This window comes from Somniosus microcephalus, unplaced genomic scaffold (genome assembly GCF_052327205.1).
Source record: "Somniosus microcephalus isolate GS21.2 unplaced genomic scaffold, FLI_Smic_1.0 unresolved_chr2, whole genome shotgun sequence".
NCBI lineage: Eukaryota > Metazoa > Chordata > Chondrichthyes > Squaliformes > Somniosidae > Somniosus > Somniosus microcephalus.
In genome coordinates, this window is record NW_028225180.1 from 63408475 (window position 1) to 63428477 (window position 20003).

Genomic DNA, 20003 nt, shown 5'->3' on the forward strand with positions numbered 1-20003 from the left:
TTTAATAACGTCAAAAAAACCTTTCGGCTGATGTGGCCTCTACACCCGATGATTCCCAAAGAATATCAGGAAACTGAAATCGTCCACAATAAAAATGACAATTCCCAATCCAATGGCCATCCCAGGACTCATGGCCATAGCACGCCATTGATTGCTTCAGAGATAATAAAAACTGGATTAAGTTGTAATTCTATTTTGTACACATCTCTGTTTGAGGGGATGATCTCTGTTGCCATAGAGTAGTGCCTTCTTCCTAAGTGAAGAATCAGTTGAAGCGTTGGTTTCTTTCTAGTCCCATTGTGGGAGTCAGGAGTCATTCCACTGGTCCAGCTCAAATTCACCCCAGTTTGCTTTTGGTGGCCAAGTGGTTAAGCTGCTGTGCGCCTGATCCACTGGGCAGTGCAGGCATGGATCCCTGTCCCGGATTCGACTCTGGGTCAGTGACGGTTGTGAAGCTTGCTGCATTGTATCACATTGGGCAAAACCCACCTTGGGCTAGCCCAGTGCCGGTCTACTGGTCCAACTGCACATAGTCCCATCCAGTGTATTTATTACTTTGTGTTCAAAGTGCCTCGTCACAAATGACTCCTTGTCCTGGAGAATGTAACAGGTGTGAGGGATTAATTTGGAATTGTTACCTTGAACTGACTGGATCTAAAGAGTTTCGCCTGTAACTGATTTTCTAAAATTGGCGCTTTCTGGAGCAGTTAGTTTCCTTTAACAATTTAATAACACCTTTCACATTCTTTCCACCCCACTCCATCCAGAAACAAATATAACCTTTATTGAGGGGAGATTGGCTTTAATCCTACAACACTGGTACTGAAGAACCTAAGTTATTGATATACAGTAACAGGTGGTCACTTATATAACTGAGTATTCTACCACAGTCTGTTTAGCTGGAAGGACTGTTAATTTTATATAGCTGGTCGGCCTTACAGAAAACGGCCCCTCCCACTGCTCGATGGTATCGAATGCATCTGCCTGTACCACGTGGCTCAAGTTGGACTGTATCAGCCTCGAGGGAGCTTCAATACATTTTTCCCTCGTTGGTTCTCTCACTAAAAACTATAAGAGTGAATGTTTTCCGTACTTGTTAAAATTTTGTTTTATTATTGTGGTTCTAACATATTCAAATTGATACATATAGATACATAGAAGATAGCAATAGGAGTAGGCCATTCGGCCCTTCGAGCCTGCTCCGCCATTCAATTAGATCATGGCTGATCATCCAAATTCAGTACCCGGTCCCTGCCTTCTCCCCATATCCCTTGATCCCTTTAGCCTTAAGAAATATATCCAACTCTTTCTTGAATATACTTAATGAACTGGCCTCCACCGCCCTCTGTGGCAGAGAATTCCACAGGTTCACCACTCTCTGGGTGAAGAAATTCCTCCTCATTTCAGTCCTAAATGGCTTACCCCTTATCCTTAGACTATGACCCCTGGTTCTGGACTCCCTGGCCATCAGAAACATCCTTCCTGCATCTAGTCTGTCCAGGCCTGACAGAATTTTGTAGGTTTCGATGAGATCCCCTCTCAATCTTCTAAACTCCAGTGAGTATAAGCCCAATTGACCAAATCTTTCCTCATACGTCATTCCTGCCATCCCAGGTATCAGCCTGGTGAATCTTCGCTGCACTCCTTCCATGGCAAGAACGTCCTTCCTCAGGTAAGGCGACAAAAACTGCACACAATACTCAATGTGTGGTCTCACCAAGGCCCTGTACAACTGTAGCAAGACATCCTTGTTCTTGGACTCGAACCCTCTTGCTACGAAGGCCAACATACCATTTGCCTTCTTAACCGCCTGCTGCACCTGCATGCTTACCTTCAGCGACTGGTGTACAAGAACACCCAGGTCTCTTTGCACTTCCCCTTCTCCCAAACTATTACCATTCAAGAAATAATCTGCCTTCCTGTTTTTGCCACCAAAGTGGATAACCTCACATTTATCCACATTATAGTGCATTTGCCATGTTTCTGCCCAATCACCCAACCTGTCCAAATCGTGCTGGAGTTTCATGACATCCTCCTCACAGCATACCCTACCCCCCCAGATTTGTGTCGTCTGCAAATTTGGAGATATTACATCCAATTCCCTCGTCCAGATCATTAATATATATTCTGAACAGCTGGGGTCCTAGGACCGAACCTTGTGGCACCCCACTAGTCACTGCCTGCCACTCGGAAAACGACCCGTTTATTCCAACACTTTGCTTTCTGTCTGCCAACCAGTTCTCTATCCAAGTCAATACCTTGCCCCCAATCCCATGTGCCTTAATTTTGCACGCTAATCTCTTATGCGGGACCTTATCGAAAGCCTTCTGAATGTCCAAATACACCACATCCACTGGTTCTCCCTTATCTATTTTACCAGTTACATCCTCAAAAAATTCCAGTAGATTAGTCAAGCATGATTTACCTTTTGTAAATCCATGTTGACTTTGTCCGATCCAGTCACTGCTTTCCAAGTGCTCTGCTATTACATCTTCTTTAATGGACTCTAGCATTTTCCCCACTACCGATGTCAAGCTTACCGGTCTATAATTCCCCGCCTTTTCTCTACCACCTTTTTTGCATAGTGGGGTAACATTAGCTACACGCCAATCCATGGGTACCGTTCCAGAGTCTATCGAGTTCTGGAAGATGACCAGCAATGCATCTACTATTTCTCGGGCCACTTCCTTAAGTACCCTGGGATGTAGATTATCAGGCCCTGGGGATTTATCGGCCTTCAGTCCCATCAATTTTCCTAACACCATTTCCCTACAAATACTGATTTCTTTCAGTTCCACCCTTTCATCAGACCCTATGTTCCCCGGCATCTCTGGGAGGTTATTTGTGTCCTCCTTTGTGAAGACAGAACCAAAATATGTATTTAGTTGGTTAGCCATTTCTTTGTTCCCCATTATAAATTCCCCCGATTCTGACTGCAAGGGACCTACGCTTGACTTCACCAATCTTTTTCTCTTCACATATCTATAAAAGCTTTTACAGTCAGTTTTTATGTTCTCTGCAAGCTTATTCTCATATTCTGTTTTCCCTTTCTTAATTAATCCCTTTGTCCTCCTTTGTTGAATCCTAAACTGCTCCCAATCCTCAGGGTTAATGCTTTTTCTGGCCAATTTATGTGCCCTTGGACCTTAGGCTATCCCTAATTTCCCTTGGTAGCCACGGCTGGGTCACCTTTTTTGTTTTATTTTTATGCCAAACTGGGATGAAAAAATTCTGTAGTTCATCCATTCGGTCTTTGAATGTTTGCCATTGCCTATCCACCGTCAACCCTTTGAGTGCCATTCCCCAATCAATCCTACCCAACTCGCTCCTCAGACCATCATAGTTTCCTTTATTTAAATTGAGGACCCTAGTCTCTGAGTCAACTACTTCATTCTCCATCTGAATGAAGAATTCGATCATATTATGATCGCTCCGACCCAAGGGGCCTCTTACAACAAGATTGCTAATTAATCCTTTCTCGTTACATAATACCCAGTCTAAGATGGCCTGATCTCTGGTTGGTTCCTCGACATATTGGTCCAGAAAACCATCCCATAAACACTCCAGGAATTCCTCCTCCACAGTATTGTTACTCATTTGGTTGGCCCAATCTATATGTAGATTAAAGTCACCCATGATGACTGCTGTGCCCTTACTGTACGCTTCTTTAATTTCTCTTTTAATGCCATCCCCAACCTCCGCCTTACTGTTTGGAGGTCTATAAACCACTCCCACTAACGTTTTTTTCCCATTAGTATTTCTCAATTCTACCCATACAGAATCCACCTCATCAGAGCTAATATCCTTCATTACAATTGTGTTAATCCCTTCTTTAACCAGTAATGCTACCCCACCTCCCTTTCCTTTTTGCCTATCTTTCCTGAATATCGAATACCCCTGGATGTTGAGTTCCCAGTCCTGGCCTTCCTTGAGCCACGTTTCCGTAATCCCAAATAAACCGTATTTTTTTACTTCTATTTGCGCAGCCAATTCATCCACCTTATTACAAATGCTCCTTGCATTAAGAAACAAAGCCTTCAGGATTGTATTTTTAACGCTGTTAGACCTATTAGAATTATTATTTACAGTGGCCATGTTTGATTTAAACCGTTGATTTCTCTGACTGCCACTTTTGTTTTTCTCCTTCCTGTCTTTTGCTTTTATCTTTGTTTCCCTTTCCTCTGTCTCCCTGCTCAGGTTCCCAACCCCCTGCCATTTTAGTTTAAACCCTCCCCCACAGCTCTAGCAAACACTCCCCCTAGGACATTGGTTCCAGCCCTGCCCAGGTGCAGACCGTCCAGTTTGAACTGGTCCCACCTCCCCCAGAACCGGTTCCAATGTCCCAGGAACTTGAATCCCTCCTCCTGGCACCATTCCTCTAGCCACGTATTCATCTGAAGTATCCTTCTATTTCTACTCTGACTAGCACGTGGCACTGGTAGCAATCCGGAGATTACTACCTTTGAGATCCTGTTTTTTAATTTATCTCCTAACTCCCTGTACTCCGCTTTTACGACCTCATCCCGCTTATTACCTATATCGTTGGTGCCTATATGCACCACGACAACTGGCTCTTCACCCTCCCCTTCCAAGATGTTCTGGAGTCGCTCGGAGACATCCTTAACCCTTGCACCAGGGAGACAACACACCATCCTGGAGTCCTGGATTGATAAATTTAATTTTATTGTTTTGTTCCTCAGCATGTTATACAGCGCGAATGATATCCTTTCCCCCGCACCTTCAATGCAGTTAATCCCAGGTCAGCTTCTGTATTCTCTGAACTCTGTGAATTGCGCTTCTGCAGTGTGTCAGGTAGAAAGACAAATAGGATGTAATCAAACATGTTTGTAAAATTAAAGGCATCTAATACTGAGCTAAACAGAGTTGAGTATAACAAACAGCTAAAGATAATGAAGGCTGCTATTAGATCAACTAAAAAGCTTATGAAAAAGATGACGGTAGATAATTGTGGAAGTTATGGTGAATTTTTTTCAGTGATGTGAAAATCTGTGAACTGTGAAAATCTGTATTGGGCCATTGAAGGTTGGTCAAGGTCACCTTACAAAGGACTCACTGGGTCTGGAGAAATAATTATTAATCACTTTACATCGGTCCTCCCTCTTGAAGATTATTCTTGACTATAAGAATTGAATGATTTAAATAATAAAACTAGTAATAAAATAAATGACCATATTGCTTTATAGAGATTTAATAAATTTAAAGTTGACAGAGCAGCCTGGCCGGATGATATCCGCCCGAGGGTCCTCAGGGAGATGAGGCACGTGCTGTGCGAGCCTAATTTTTCGTAAATCACTGCTCTCTGGGATGGTTCCCGTAGACTGGAGGGAGACTAATGTAGTCCCAATCTTTAAAAAAAAAGTGACCCGGGTAACTATAGGCCCATTCGTTTGAAATCATTAACAGGAAAGATGCTTGAGGGTATCATTAGCGATGTAATAAATGATTATTTGGATTGAGATATTAGAAACGACCAGCATATAATCATAGAATTGTTACAGCACAGAAGGAGGCCATTGGAGCCCGTGCCGTTCTCTGCAAGTGGGCAGGACGGGTGCTCAAAATAAATATACACTTCAGGAAAAGCATTAAATAAAGTGGAGAAAGAAAGCGATCTGGGCATTCGAATGCACATAGCTCTAAAGGTACACGAGCAATGCCATGAAGTGATAGCTAGAGAGAATAGGGAATTCACTGAATAATTGTTTATAAGACAAGACATACTATGTTGTCTTTGTAGAAGGCCTTGGTCATTAATAATGTGGTCAGTTTCGTCTCTTCTCATGGTGGACCATATTGGGGCTTTGCAAAGGGTACTGAGGAGGTCACTAAACTTATTCCCAGTATAAAACATCTTAATTATCAGGATAGGTTAAAATAGTTGGGACAATCCACTTTAGAAAAGCCTAAACTCCGGGGTGATCTGATTGAGCTTTCTAAGATGGTGAAGCGAATAGATTGTGTTCTAGTTGCCAGTTTGCCCCAATTAAATAGATTAGGGAGGACCAGGGATTACAAATGTAAGTTGTATAAGGCCAGATCTTGGTTAGATGGCAGTGAATAGTATACCTCTGGAACAGGCCGCCGTCTCATGGGGTGCAGCGTGAATATACAGTGATGCACAAGGTATCACAGTTGCGTGAGGCAGGCTGGATGGACCAACGTGTCTTTACAGGTCCGTCATTGTTCGTATCTTGGTAAAGGGCTCCGTGAAAGGGCTACAAACAATCACTGATTGAACAAAGTTGCTGCTTTTTAGCAATTGTTATTTGGAACAATATTAAAAATGATAAATGACAATTTTTTCTAAGCGCAGTTACCTCTATGAAATAATTCTCGGATTTAAGACCAGTTTGTGTCTATAGAGCAGGCAGATTGCCTTTACATCTAGCGCTGTTGTAACCATGTTGCTCACAGTAGTATTTGACACAGAGCACCTGTTTCTATTGACTTGTGCAGGCGGCAGTGTGTTTAAATCTAGTGATGGTGCTTCATCACGGAACTTTCGAATGCAATGTGTGGTTAAATTGTATAATTATTCCGAAATGTAATCAAACCCTGCACTGATAAGAGAATCTGAGTAACATAATTGATCAGTGCTACACGCAATCTTTGTAACAAGGTTCAGAATCTTCAGAAGTCTGACTATTTAGCAACATCTCAATTTTATCTCAATTATCTGAAATTATCTTTCAAAGTTATTACTTGCATTATCAATCAATCATACTTACATGAATCTTGGTCATGTTTGGGTCTATTTCAGAAAAATATATCACTCTGTATGGATTCAGAAACGGATGAAGAGCTCAATTTGAATTTCGAAGAGTAGCTTACAACTATTCATCACCAATCGTGATTTCTCGTTCATATCGAAACAGCCAAACATCACATTTAAGAGCGCAGTTCCCAATGTTTTGCATCATGAGGACATTTATCAGGAAACTCGTGCCCTATTCCACGTGGACCATAAACAGTAGAGAGTTGCCGCTGAAGGTGATTCCGACGCCTGCAGACATCGTCCCGAGGCAAGAGGACAAAACATGACGTTGGACAATGAATCTGTTAAATCTAAATTGCTGGGCATGCATTAGAAGTCCATTATCTCTGCTTCAAAAATATGTTACTTCATCAATGCATCTCACTAGTGCCTATTCAATTAAAACTTTAGCGATAAATGTCCATATCGGACACTCTGAAAAACAAGTACCCAGCGGCAACGCCGACATCAATCGCAGGCTACCGAAAGGGGATATTTCCAGGGACCTGATATTGTGTTATTCGACAGTAAACTATTCTGAGCTGCAACAAGAACTGACACTTAGCTCTTAAGTTGGAGAGATAATTTTGGTTTGACTGAATTAATTGTTTCATCTTTTAACCAGACTCAGATTTACTCTCCAGGGAATTATCAGCAAAGACTTCAGCTCTTCTCTGTGTTCGGTCTGAGTAGATACATAAATGCTATTGTTCGGGCCAGAACTGGAATACATGAGCAGGGACCCGGATTGAGTTTCTCGGTTTGGTGAAATCGCCTTGGTAATGAGCGCTGGCGATCATTCTGACAACTGAAGCTCACAGCAGCCGTCAACTGCAATGACCAATCTGTTTCGGTTCTCCCTCTCTGGATCGCTCTCCTTCTCGCTGCTATGTTCCGGAGTCCACTGCGGACTCGATTGGACGGCAACTTGAGTCGAACGGTCATACAATTAAACAGTGAAATCAAAGCAAATGGCAGCAAGGGGAAAACAAAAATGTCACCAGTAATATGCTGTCCCCGAAGGGTAATGTAAGGAATTTCACACGTATGCTTCAACCCCGCTGCACTTTGGCAATTATTTCTTCCGGTTCAAAGCATCAGGGACTGTCACTTAAACAGACCAGGACGGTGATCCCTGTTAGGCCGCGGCTGCAGTCCTCTCCGTGCAATACGACGTTGTAAACTCCGAGCAGCATATCGCCGCAAAGCGTTCAATGGTGAAGGAGACGGTGAACCGCACGGACCTTTCCAGGGCAGCGCCGTTCAAGTATAGAACGAAGCAGCAAACAGGAGTGTGGAACAGGAAGGAAAGTGGAAAGACATAACCGAAATTCCAATGATGTTGAAGCTCCTGGCCAGTAGACACGCCGACGCATTATTGTCGCAGCCTCTTGGGTCTGTTACACAGGGACAGGAGAAAGCCAAACAGCCCATCTTGCCAGTTACATAAAATCATAGAATGGTTACAGCACGGAATAAGGCCATTCGGCACATCAAGCCCGTGCCGACTCTCAGCTAGTTCCACTCCCCTGCCCTTTCCCCATAGCTCTGCATTTCCCCCCATTTCACTTACTCATCCAATTCCCTTTTTACAGATAAGAGTAAATCTGCCTCCACCATCCTTTCAGGCATTGCATTCCAGATGTTAACCACTAGCTTCGTGAAAAAGTTTTTTCTTACGTTGGTTCTTTTGCCAATCACCTTAAATCTGTGTTAACAGGTTCTCGACACTTCTGTCAATGGGAAGAGTTTCTTTCTAACTACTCTGTCCAGACCCCTCATGATTCTGAACACCTCTATCAAATCTCCTCTCAATCTTATCTGCTCCAAGGAGAACAATCCCAGCTTCTTCAGTCTATTCACGTATAGAAGTCGCTCATTCCTGGAAATAGTCTCAGAAATATGTTTTGTACCTTCTCTAAGGCATGCACATCTTTCCTAATGTGTGGTGCCCAGAATTGGACACAGAACTCGAGTTGGGGTTGAACGAATGTTTTATACAGGTTCGTCATATCGTCCTCGCTTCTATATTTTATACCTCTTTTTATGAACCCAGGATCCCGTAAGCCTTTTTTAACTGCTTTTTCAACCTTCCCTACCAACTTCACCAATTTGTGCACACATCCCCAGGTCTCTCTCTTCCCTTTAGGATTGTACCATTTAGTTTGTTTATCCTCTCCTCATTTTTTCCACCAAAATATACCACTTCACATTGTTCTGCATTAAATTTCATCTGTCACTTGTCCACCCATTTCAACAGCCTGTCTGTCTTCCTGAAGTTGATCACTCTCCTCATCACTGTTCACTATGTTTCCAAGTTATGTGTCATCTGCAAATTTTGAAATTGTGCCCGGTACACCCAAGTCCAAGTTATTAATATATATCAAAAAAGCAGTGGTCAGAGAACGGACCTTTCGGGAACACCACTGTATACCTTCCTCCAGTCTGAAAAACAACCGATCACCACTACTCTTTGTTTCTTGTCACAGCCAATTTCGTATCCATATTGCCGCTGTCCGTTTATTCCATGGGCTTCAAGTTTTCTGCGAAACCTATTATATGGCACTTTGTCAAACACCTTTTGGAAATCCATGTAAACTGCGTCAAACGCCTTGCTCTCATGAATCCTCTCTGTTACCTCATCAAAAGCTCCGTCAAGATAGTTAAACACGTTTTCCCTTTAATAAATCCATGCTGGCATTCCTTAATTAATCCACACCTATCGAAGTGACTGTTAATGTTGTTCCTGATTACTGTTTCTAATAGCTTCCCCACTACCGAGGTTAAACTAACTAGCCTGTAGTTGCTGGGTTTATCTTTAAACCCTTTTTTAAACAATGGTGTAACATTTGCAAATCTGAAGTCCGCTGGCACCACCCTCGTATCTATGGAGGATTGGAATATTGTGGCCAGTAACTCCGCGATTTCCGCCCTCAATGCCCTCAGCATCCTAGGATGCATCCCTTCTGCTCCTGCCAATTTATCTACTTTATGTACAGCCAGCCTTTCTAATTACTCGTCTTTGACAATTTTTATCCTACCAGGTGTCATCACTACCTCCTCTTTCTTGGTGAAGGCAGATGCAAAGTACTCGTTTAGTACATCAGCTCCATGCATAGGTCTCATTTTTGGACCGTAATCGGACCCACACCTCCTCTTACTACCCTTTTCCTATTTTATTGCCTATAGAAAACTTTTGGATTAACCTTTATGTTGGCTGCCATTCCATTCTCATAACCTGTCTTTGCCACTCTTATTTTCTTTTTCACTTCTCCTCTGATCTTTCTATATATTGCCTGATTTTCAGATGTATTTGCATCCTCACATCTGTAATACGAGGTCTTCTTCTGCTTCATCATGTTCTCTATCTCTTTCGTCATCCATGGAGCCCTGACGTTAGTGTCCCTGCCTTCCCCCCTAGTGGGAATGCACGTCAACTTTACCTGAACTGTTTCATCTTTAAAGGCATCCCATTGTTCCATTACATTTTTGTCTGCCAATCTTTGATTCCAGGTTACCCGGGACAGATCTCTTCTCATCAAACTGAAAATGGCCTTCCCCAGTTAAACATTTTTACTCTAGATTGTTCCCTGTCCTTTTCCATAGTTAATCTAAACCTTATGATCACTGTTCTCTAAATATTCCCCTCCTGACATTTGCTCCGACTTCATTCCCCAAACCAAACCCAGCAATGCCTCCTCCCTCATCGGGCCAGAAACATACTGATCAAGAATGTTCTCCTGAACACAATTCAGAAATTCTTAAATAACAACAGATCATGCTGGAAAAACTCAGCAGGCCAGGCAACATCCGTGGAGAGAAAATAGAGTCAACGTTTCGGGTGAAAACCCTTTGTCAGAAATTCTTCCCCTTCTCTGTCCTTTTTGTATCCCAGTCTGTACAAGGATAGCTGAAGTCCCCCGTTATTACTACTCTATAGTTCTTGAACCTCTCTATAATTTCTCTGCAAATTTGCTCCTCCAAATCATTCCCACTATTTGGTGGTCTATTGAATGCACCTCTATTATTTCTTAAATCTAGCAATATGTAATCTGCCCAAGACCCCTCCTGGACATTCTCCCTCTCCAGTACGGTAAGATTCTCCTTGACCAAAACTGCCACACCACCTCTTACCTTTCCTTCCCTATCTGTCATAAACATCTGTTAATTAGGAATATTTAACCCAATCCTGTTCCTTCTTGAGCCAGTTATCAGTTGTTGCCACAACATCATATTCCCATATTTGTGCCTGCAGCTCACTTAACTTGTTTACTACACTTCGAGCGTTGACATACATACACTTTAAATCCATCTTAGTCCATCCTGTATTCTCTCTTAGTTTACCTCAGCTAATGTGTCTTACGTTATTGCTTTCTGCCTCTCCCAAATCTTGGAGCCCTTTATTTCATCTTTCTAATGTTACATCCCCTCGCCAAATTAGTTTCACTCCTCCCTAACAGAACCAGCAAATCTTCCTGCGAGGATGTTAGTTCCAGCCCTGTTGAGGTGCAACCCATCTGGGCTGTGAAAAGGCCCAGCTCTCCCAGAACCGGCCCTCATGCCCCAGGAACCTAAAGCCTTCCTCCTAGATCATCTCACCAGCCATGCTGGTGGTGGTGGGAAAATTATTGAAAAGAATTCTGAAGGACAGGAAAAATCTTCATTTAGAAAGGCACGGATTAATCAAGGATTGTCAGCGCGGATTTCTAAAGCGAAGGTCGTGTCTGACAAACTTGATTGAATATTTGGAGGAGGTAACAAGGAGCGTAGATGAGGGTAGTGCGTTTGATGTAGTTCATATGGACTTTAGCAAGGCTTTTGATAAGGTTCCACATGGCAGACTGGTCACGAAGTTAAAGGCGCATGGGATCCAGGGCAAAGTGTCAAGTTGGATTCAAAACTGGCTCGGCGACAGGAAGCAGAGGATAATGGTTGATGGGTTTTTTTGTGATTGGAAGGCTGTTTCTAGTGGGGTTCTGCAGGGCTCAGTACTAGTTCCCTTGCTTTTTGTGGTATATATCAATGACCTAGACATTAAAATAGGCTTTATGATTAAGAAGTTTGCAGGTGATACTAAAATCGGCTGTGTGGTTGATACTGAAGAAGGAAGCTGCAGACTGCAGGAAGATATCAATAAATTGGTCAGGTGGGCAGAACAGTGGCAAATGAAATTCAATCCGGAGAAATGTGAGGTAATGCATTTGGGGAGGGCTAACAAGGAAATGGAATACAGATTAAATGGTAGGACACTGAGCAGTGCAGAGGAACAAAGGTTCCTTGGTGTGCATGGTCACAGATCCCTGAAGGTAGCAGGCCAGGTTGACGAGGTGGCTAAGAAGGCATATGGAATGCTTGCCTTTATTAGCCGTGGCTTAGAATACAAGAGCAGGGGGTTATGCTTCAGCTGTATAAAACACTAGTTAGTTCTCAGCTTGAGTACTGCGTACAGTTCTGGTCACCACATTACAGGAAAGACGTGATTGCACTAGAGAGGGTACAGAGGAGATTTGCAAGGATGTTGCCGGGAGTAGAGAATCTTAGCTATGAGGAAAGACTAGATAAGCTGGGTCTGTTTACCATCGAACAGTGGAGGTGTGGGGAGACCTTATTGAGGTGTACAAAATTATCAGGGGCATAGATAAATTGGATAGAAATGACCTATATCCCTTAGCAGAGGGGTCAAAAACCAGTGAGCACAGATTTAAAGTAATTTGTGGAAGGTTTAGAGGTGATTTGAGGGGACATTTCTTCAAGCTGAGGGCTGTGGGAGTCTGGAACTCACTGCCTGAAAGTGTGGTAGAGGCAGGAACCCTAATCACATTTAAAAACTACTTTGATATGCACTTGGAATGCTCTAACCTGTGGGCTATGGATGAAGAGCTGGGAAGTGGGATTAGGCTGGATAACTCTTTGTTGGCCAGCACGGACACGATAGGCTGAAATGTCCTCCTTCCATGTTGTAACTTTCTGTGATTCTATGATTCGATGATGCATTCATCTTGCACTAACCTTCTATTCCTGTACTCAGTAGCGCTTGGCACTGGGAGCAATCTGGAGATTGCTACTTTTGAGGCCCTGCTTTTTAATCTCTTACCTACCTCCCTGAAAGATGCCTGCAGGACCTCTTCCCTTTTTCTACCTATGTCTTTGGTACCGATATGGACCACGACTTCTTGCTGTTCAGACTCCCACCTCAGAATATTCTGAAGCTGCTCGGTGACATCCTTGGCCCTGGCAACATAGAGGCAACATTCCATCCTGGGGGCGTCTGCAGCCACAGAATCGCCTGTCTGCTCCCCACCTATTGAAACCCGCACAGCTATTGCTTTCCCACTCTTATTCCTCCCCCCTCCCTGTACAGCTGAGCCACCCGTGGTGCCGCAGATTTGGCTGTGGTTTATACTCCCCAGAGGTTCCTCGCCCCCACCAGTATTCACAACCGAATACTGGTTGGAGAGCGAGATGCACTCAGGGAAATCCTGCACTTCCTGCCTTTTCCACCTCTTCTTTCTAGTGCTCACCCATTCCCTCTCTGCCTGCACACTTCTTATCTGCGGGCTGACCAATTCCTGAAACGTACTATCTACGAAGCTATCAGCTTCGCGGATGCACCATAGTGACACCAGCTGTAGCTCAAGCTCCGAAATCCGGAACTGGAGCTCTTCCAGCTGACAGCAATTCTGGCACACATGGTTGTCCAGGACACGTGAAGCGAAGTGCATTTCCCAGATGGCACAGGATGAACATTCCGCGGGACTGAGCTGCCCTGCCATGCCTCTATTTAACAGACTAATAACTAACTTAGCAGGAATAAACTTAAATGTCAAACTTCATATCAAATAGCGACACTAACCTAGTAAAAAGTGAGAGGTTATCTGGAACCATGGATGTCAGAATTTTCAAAGTAAGTGATAATTTGAGTTTACCGTTGTTATAACGAACTGTAAGTTGATTCTGCAGTAAACTCGATATAACTAATTTACTCTATCGTTCAAAGGTATAATTAACACTAGCTAGTTGACATTTTTACAAACATAGAATAATAAGAACATTTTCTTCTGTCTCTCTAGCAACTATCAGAGACAACTTCATAATATGACTGGGTGTTTTACTAACTTTTTTCTGTTGCCATATCTTGTTATTTTTTGCATGAAGTGCGCACGCGCGCACACATTGCATTGAAAAGTGCATGCCGCTGGCGTTGAGCCAGAAATAAACTGCTTTTAACAACAACTGTACCACAAGAGTTGTTTAACCAAAAAATATAAGCAGAAACTACATTTTCTCATGGAAGTGGTGCTGGATTTCTGATATTATTAAGCATTATAACTCAAAATAAAGATGAGTCCACTGGAACAAGACCTTTTATCAATGCCGGCTTAATATTTCTTAAAATAAAAAAGAAACAATATATACAGGGATGTTGTGGATGCAAGGACAGACAGACAGCGAGGCAGCGACCACGTATTGGTGGCAGTACAAGTCTGAACAAAGTTGATCCATCTCTATGGCAACTCATTGGAAAGTGGCCATACACAGGCCACGTGGTAACTAGCATGTTAATTCCCCAAACTGTGATTACTGCAGCTCCTGTCACTGTGCCTGTTTACAGATGAGGAACTGCTTATACAAATTATCGACGATAATCTCTGCATTAAAGAAAAGGTCATGGGGGAGAAAATCGGTTGGTAGCGCCACCGTTCAGCACCTAAAGACGCTGAGAAATGGGGCGCTAGCCAATTTCCAGGTGGGCACAGCGAACCCAGCACCTCTCCCCATATTGAGCTGATATTTAGCGCCGGCGCAAAACCTTAGCGCCCGCTCACGGGCGCAGGCAGATGATGGCATCATTTGAGTGTGCAACGCATTTTGGGCGCTCCGGGCCGGAAATTCAGTAGCGCCCCATTCCGTACCACCTGGCGATAATAAGGACAGCTTACCTCAAGCCTTCCCCAGTCACTCTCGGGCTGGAGGGGCGTTATTTAAAGGGGACTGGTGTGGTTTGAAAGCGCCAGCCTTTTTGGCTCACAAGTTCCTCGAGAGTTACAGAGAGTTGCTGAGCTGCACACTGCGAGCCATTTCACCACTGAGCCAGCACTGGCAGAGGAACTTCAGCCTTCTGACCATCACGTTGGTGTTGGTGAGCATTGACAACGGGAAAACTTCCTGTGTGCACTTATTATGGGGGCTGCATTGGAGGGGAGCGCCCTGCTGCTGAATCATCAGGGAAGGGCACAGAGAAACATGGAGAGAGGGGCAGGCATGGCCAGACGGAGGAGGGCCAACTGATGTCGCCACACCAGACCTTGCGCTGGCAGGGTTTTCCGACAGCAGTTTTCCTACATGGACATGTCGGAGGAGCAGTGTATCAGAAGGCTGCGCTTTACAAAGGAGGTGGTGACTGAGCTGTGCCAGCTGCTTTAGCCAGATCTGCAGCCTCAGATAAGGTGCAGGACATCTCTGTCGGTGGCTGAGAAGATGCCTGCTGCCCTGAACTCCTACGCGAACGGCTCTTCTCAGGCTGTGCATCAGAGGCTGATCAGGAGTAGCTTCTAGGCCCCTCTCACGGAATGCTTGCTGCCATTCCAAGAACAGGAATGGAACCGGTCTGATACCCCCAAGCCTGTGAAGGGCAAGATGCATGTAAGTAGCAGACATGCCATTGTAAATGAAGAAAGTGTTTTATTACACAAAATGTGGTTCCTTCAAACATGAGAAAGCAATGGCAACAGAAAGCAAAACTAATAGACTGACACATAACTGCATCTCACACCCGGGAGACTGTCCAAAACATAAATCACATTCCGACCATCTTCCTTGGCCTTGATTCCACTGCGCCAACCAAAGCATCCAATGCCCCATCAGTGAAGCGTTCCGCCCTCTGCCTCACCCTTTCCATGTCTTGCTAGGCTGGTGCGCCACAGGTAGGCTCCCACCGATTTGAAGGCGTACAAGGCAGTGAGTGTGTCTGGTGATCCTAATTGACCCGCCCCTTTAAGAGCTGTCCGGCGCCAGTGTGTCTTGGCGAAAGTGATTATTTGACAGCACCTGCGCTGCACCCCACCGCCGCGAAATTGGGTTGCGCCGCCGGGTTAGCGCCTTAAGAGAATCATGCAGCACCTGATTTAGTGCCGCAATCAGCTTCAGGGACGCTGCAACCCAATATCGCGCGAGGTGGCGCTAAATTGCGCCTGGCGCTAAACTTTGCGCTTCACCAGGACTAGCGCCCCAAACGGGGCCATACCGAATTTCTAGCCCATAAATATATATAATATTGTCTTGTAACAGGGGCCAGCTACTTTATTTCATCAAGATAAGTTCAATCTAACCTGAAATGGACCATCATAAACTCTTACCATAAACGTGAATTACATAGATTGCAATGTGATACTTTTACTCCACCTTTATTAGAGACCTGCTCAATGTGTCACTTTGTTACTCTTCTCTTCTGGCTAATGGTGTGTCTAAAACCTGGAACTGGTTAACCGGAGACAGTTACCTTCTGGCGCTGATGATGCTGATCGGATTCATGTTCGTTTCAATGTTACTCTGACAGCGGAAGATGCAGTAGAACAAAAACAAAGGGAAAGCGATGTAAAGGGATAAGGCTAGAGAGACTGAAAGAGTCAGATATAGGGAGAGAAGGAGTAACAGGTGAAGGAAGCTAGGTAATATCAGAAAGAGCCAAAGACATCTACAAACACACAGGCAGATGTAAGGGAAAAAAACAGAGACAAGTGGAGGCATAAACAGAGAGAGGGGTCTTAAAGAGAAATACAGGCGAAATTCGGGGACAGAGATATAACGAAGCACAGAGAGAGAGAGGTGAAAGACAGAGACAGAAACAGAGATTGAGGAGACCAAGAGAGCGTCAGGGAGAAAGAAAGAGGGACAGAAAGAGAGAGTAAAGCAAAGGTAGAGGGAAGAGAGAGACAGCGATATACAGCAAGAGAGAGAGAGAGAGAGAGACAGACAGAGAGAGAGAGAGATAGTTTGAAGGAGACTATCATCAGTAGAGGGGTAGGCATTTAACCAGGGAGGAAGATTTCTGCAGGTGCAGTTTGCCAGATGTAAATAATGCTAGATTGTGAATGAGGAGATGAGGAAACTGCTCACCCAGTCACTGTGCTGAATTTCTGCCTCCATTTTTCAGCACAAAAACGACTCTATTGAGGAAGGAGAAAAAGAAACTAGAAGCAAACCGTGACTATGTCGAATGTGTTGTGGTTGAGAAACAGGTGAATTTTCCCTGTCTTTCTGTCCTCTCTCTGATCCTAACAATCTACCTATAAACTTCTCTATATCGACATTTGCATTATATTTGCCTTTTACCGGCCCTGTATTTATCTTCTGTATTTTTATATATCTGTCTCTCGACAATTATATTCACCAGACATTCCAGTTTTGACGCAATTCATTCTTGAATTTCCTTTATTAACATGGGAATACTCCTTTCTTGGTTGCAGGCAGAGCTCTATGAGATATACCTCCATCAGTGTGTCTCTGAACAGGAAGTGAGCTAAAACTGACAAACAGTAGGACTTAAGAAAGTGAGACAATAACATGATGTGATTTCTAACTGTGGGTTCCTATGAGTGCACGGTGGTATAGTGTTTATGTTACTGTGCTTGTAATCCAGAGGCCTGGAATGGTGATCCCGAGACGTGAGTTCAAATCCCACCATAATACCTGAGGAATTTAATTTCAGTTAATTAAATAAAAATCTGGAATAAAAAAGTTAGTATCAGTAATGATTACCATGAAACTATCAGATTGTCGTAAAGCCTCATCTGGTTCAATAATGTCCTTTAGGGAAGGCAATCTGCTGACTTTACGTAGTCTGGTTGATATGTGACTCCAGACCCACTGCAATGTGCTTGACTCTGAACGGGCCTCTGAAATGGAATAACAAGTCAATCAGTTGAACCAAACTGCTACGAATAAGAATAAAAGCAGACGGAACTCCTGGCTTGGACCTCGCCACTGGCATACCCAGCCCAGTTGAACCAGCTAAATCCTCGTCACGCACATTGGGAACTTGTAACAAAATTGGGAGAGCTGTCCCACAGACAAGTCAAGCAGCAGTGTGACATAGTCATACTCACAGAATCATATCTTTCAGCCAATGTCCCAGACTCCTCCATCTCTGGATATGTCATGTCCCACCAGAGGTGGGGGCACAGTGCTATACAATCGGGAGGGACTGGACGTGGGAGTCCTCAACATTGACTGGGAACCCCGTGAAGTTTCAGGTCAAGCGTGGGCAAGGAACCCGTCTGCTGATTACCACCTATTGCCCTTACTCAGCTGATGATTCAGTGCTCCTGCATATTGAACACAACTTGGATGACGCACTGAGAGTAGAAAAGGCACAGAATGTACTCTGGGTGGGGGTCTTCAATGTACATCACCAAGATAGCACCCCTACTGGCCGAGTCCCGAAGGACATAGCTGCCAGTCTGGGCCGGCAGCAGGTGGTGAGAGAACCAACACGATGGAAAAAGCTACCTGACCTCGTCCTGAGCAATCTACCTGTCGCAGATGCAGCTATCCTTGATAGCAGTGGTAGCAGTGACCATGGTAAAGTTATTATGGAGACGAAGTCCAGTCTTTACACTGAGTACACCCTCCATCGTGTTGTGTGGCACTATCACCGTGATAAATGTAAAATTCAGAACAGATCTAGCAATTCAAAACTGGGCATCCATGAGGCACTGTGGGCCATGAGCAGCAGCAGAATTATATTCCACCACAATCTGTAACCTAATGACTCAGCATATCCCTCAATTTCCCATTACCTTCGAGCCAGCGTAGCAAACTTGGTTCAATAAGGAGTGCAGAAGTGTATGCGAGGAGAAACACTAGGCGTACCTAAAAATGGGTTGCCAAACTGGGGAAGCTGCAACACACGTACATGCATGCTCAGCAGCGGAAGCAGCATGCTATAATCAGAGCTAAGCGATCCCACAATCAAAATGGGTACACAGTAACAGTGTAATTAAAGGTGGAGGACAGGGTAATTTAGGGGAACACCATAACTGTGTAATTAGTGATAGAGTACAGGGTAATTTAGTGCAACAGAGTATGTATAATGAGGGACAGATGACAGGATAATATACAGGAACACAGTAAATGTAACTAGAGCTAAAGGGCAGGGTAATTTAGGGGATCAAAGTAACTATTTAATTAGTGACAGATGGCAGTGAAATTTAGGGGAAGACAGTAAATGTGTAATTAGAAATAGAGGACAGGGTAATTTAGGGGAACACAGTAAATCTGCAATTAGTGATAGAGTACAGGGTAATTTAGGGGAACACAGTAAATGTGTAATTATAAATAGAGGACCGTTTAATTTAGAGGAACACAGTTACTGTATAATTAGAGACAGAGGACAATTTAATTTAGGGGAACACAGTAACTGTATAATTATAAATAGAGGACCGTTTAATTTAGAGGAACACAGTTACTGTATAATTAGAGATAGAGGACAGTTTAATTTAGGGGCACACAGTAACTGTGTAATTATAAATAGCGTACCATTTAATTTAGGTGAACGCAGTTACTGTATAATTAAAGATAAAGGGCAGGATAATTTAGGGGACACAGTAAAAGTGTAATTACAGTTTGAGGACAGTTTAATTTAGGGGAACACAGTAACTATATAATTAGAGATAGAGGGCAGGATAATTTAGGGGATCAAAGTAACTGTGTAATTAGAGAGAGAGGACAGGATAATTTAGGGGACACAGTAACTGTGTAATTAAAGATAGAGGGCAGGATAATTTAGGGGACACAGTAACTGTTTAATTAGAGAGAGAGGGCAGGATAATTTAGGGGAACACAGTAACTGTGTAAATAGAGATAGAGTGCAGGGTAATTTAGGGGAAAACAAATTATGTTATTATTGATAGATGACAGGGACAATTAGGGGAACACAGTAACTGTGTAATTAAAGATAGAGGGCAGGGTAATATAGAAGAACAGAGTGTGTTTAATTAGAGATGGAGGACAGTGTAATTTAGGGGAACACAGTAACTGTAATTACTGATAGAGGACAGGGTAATATAGGGGAACACAGTTACTGTATAATTAGAGATAGAGGACAGTTTAATTTAGGGTAACACAGTAACTGTGTCATCATAGAGTCATAGAGTCATAGAGTTTTACAGCACAGAAAGAGGCCCTTCGGCCCATCGTCTCTGCGCCGCCCATCCCTCCCTGTCCAGTC

At 43.7% G+C, this 20003-nt stretch overlaps 2 pseudogenes across 1 annotated transcript in view; one reads left to right on the forward strand and one right to left on the reverse strand.

Moving 5' to 3' along the window:
* The window catches only part of LOC147092727 (NACHT, LRR and PYD domains-containing protein 3-like), a 1209123-nt pseudogene that overhangs the window by 324857 nt on the left and 864263 nt on the right, over window positions 1–20003 (forward strand). The gene's annotated exons all lie outside the window — the stretch shown is intronic.
* LOC147092733 (uncharacterized) overlaps window positions 7572–20003 on the reverse strand; it is a 30762-nt pseudogene continuing 18330 nt past the window's right edge.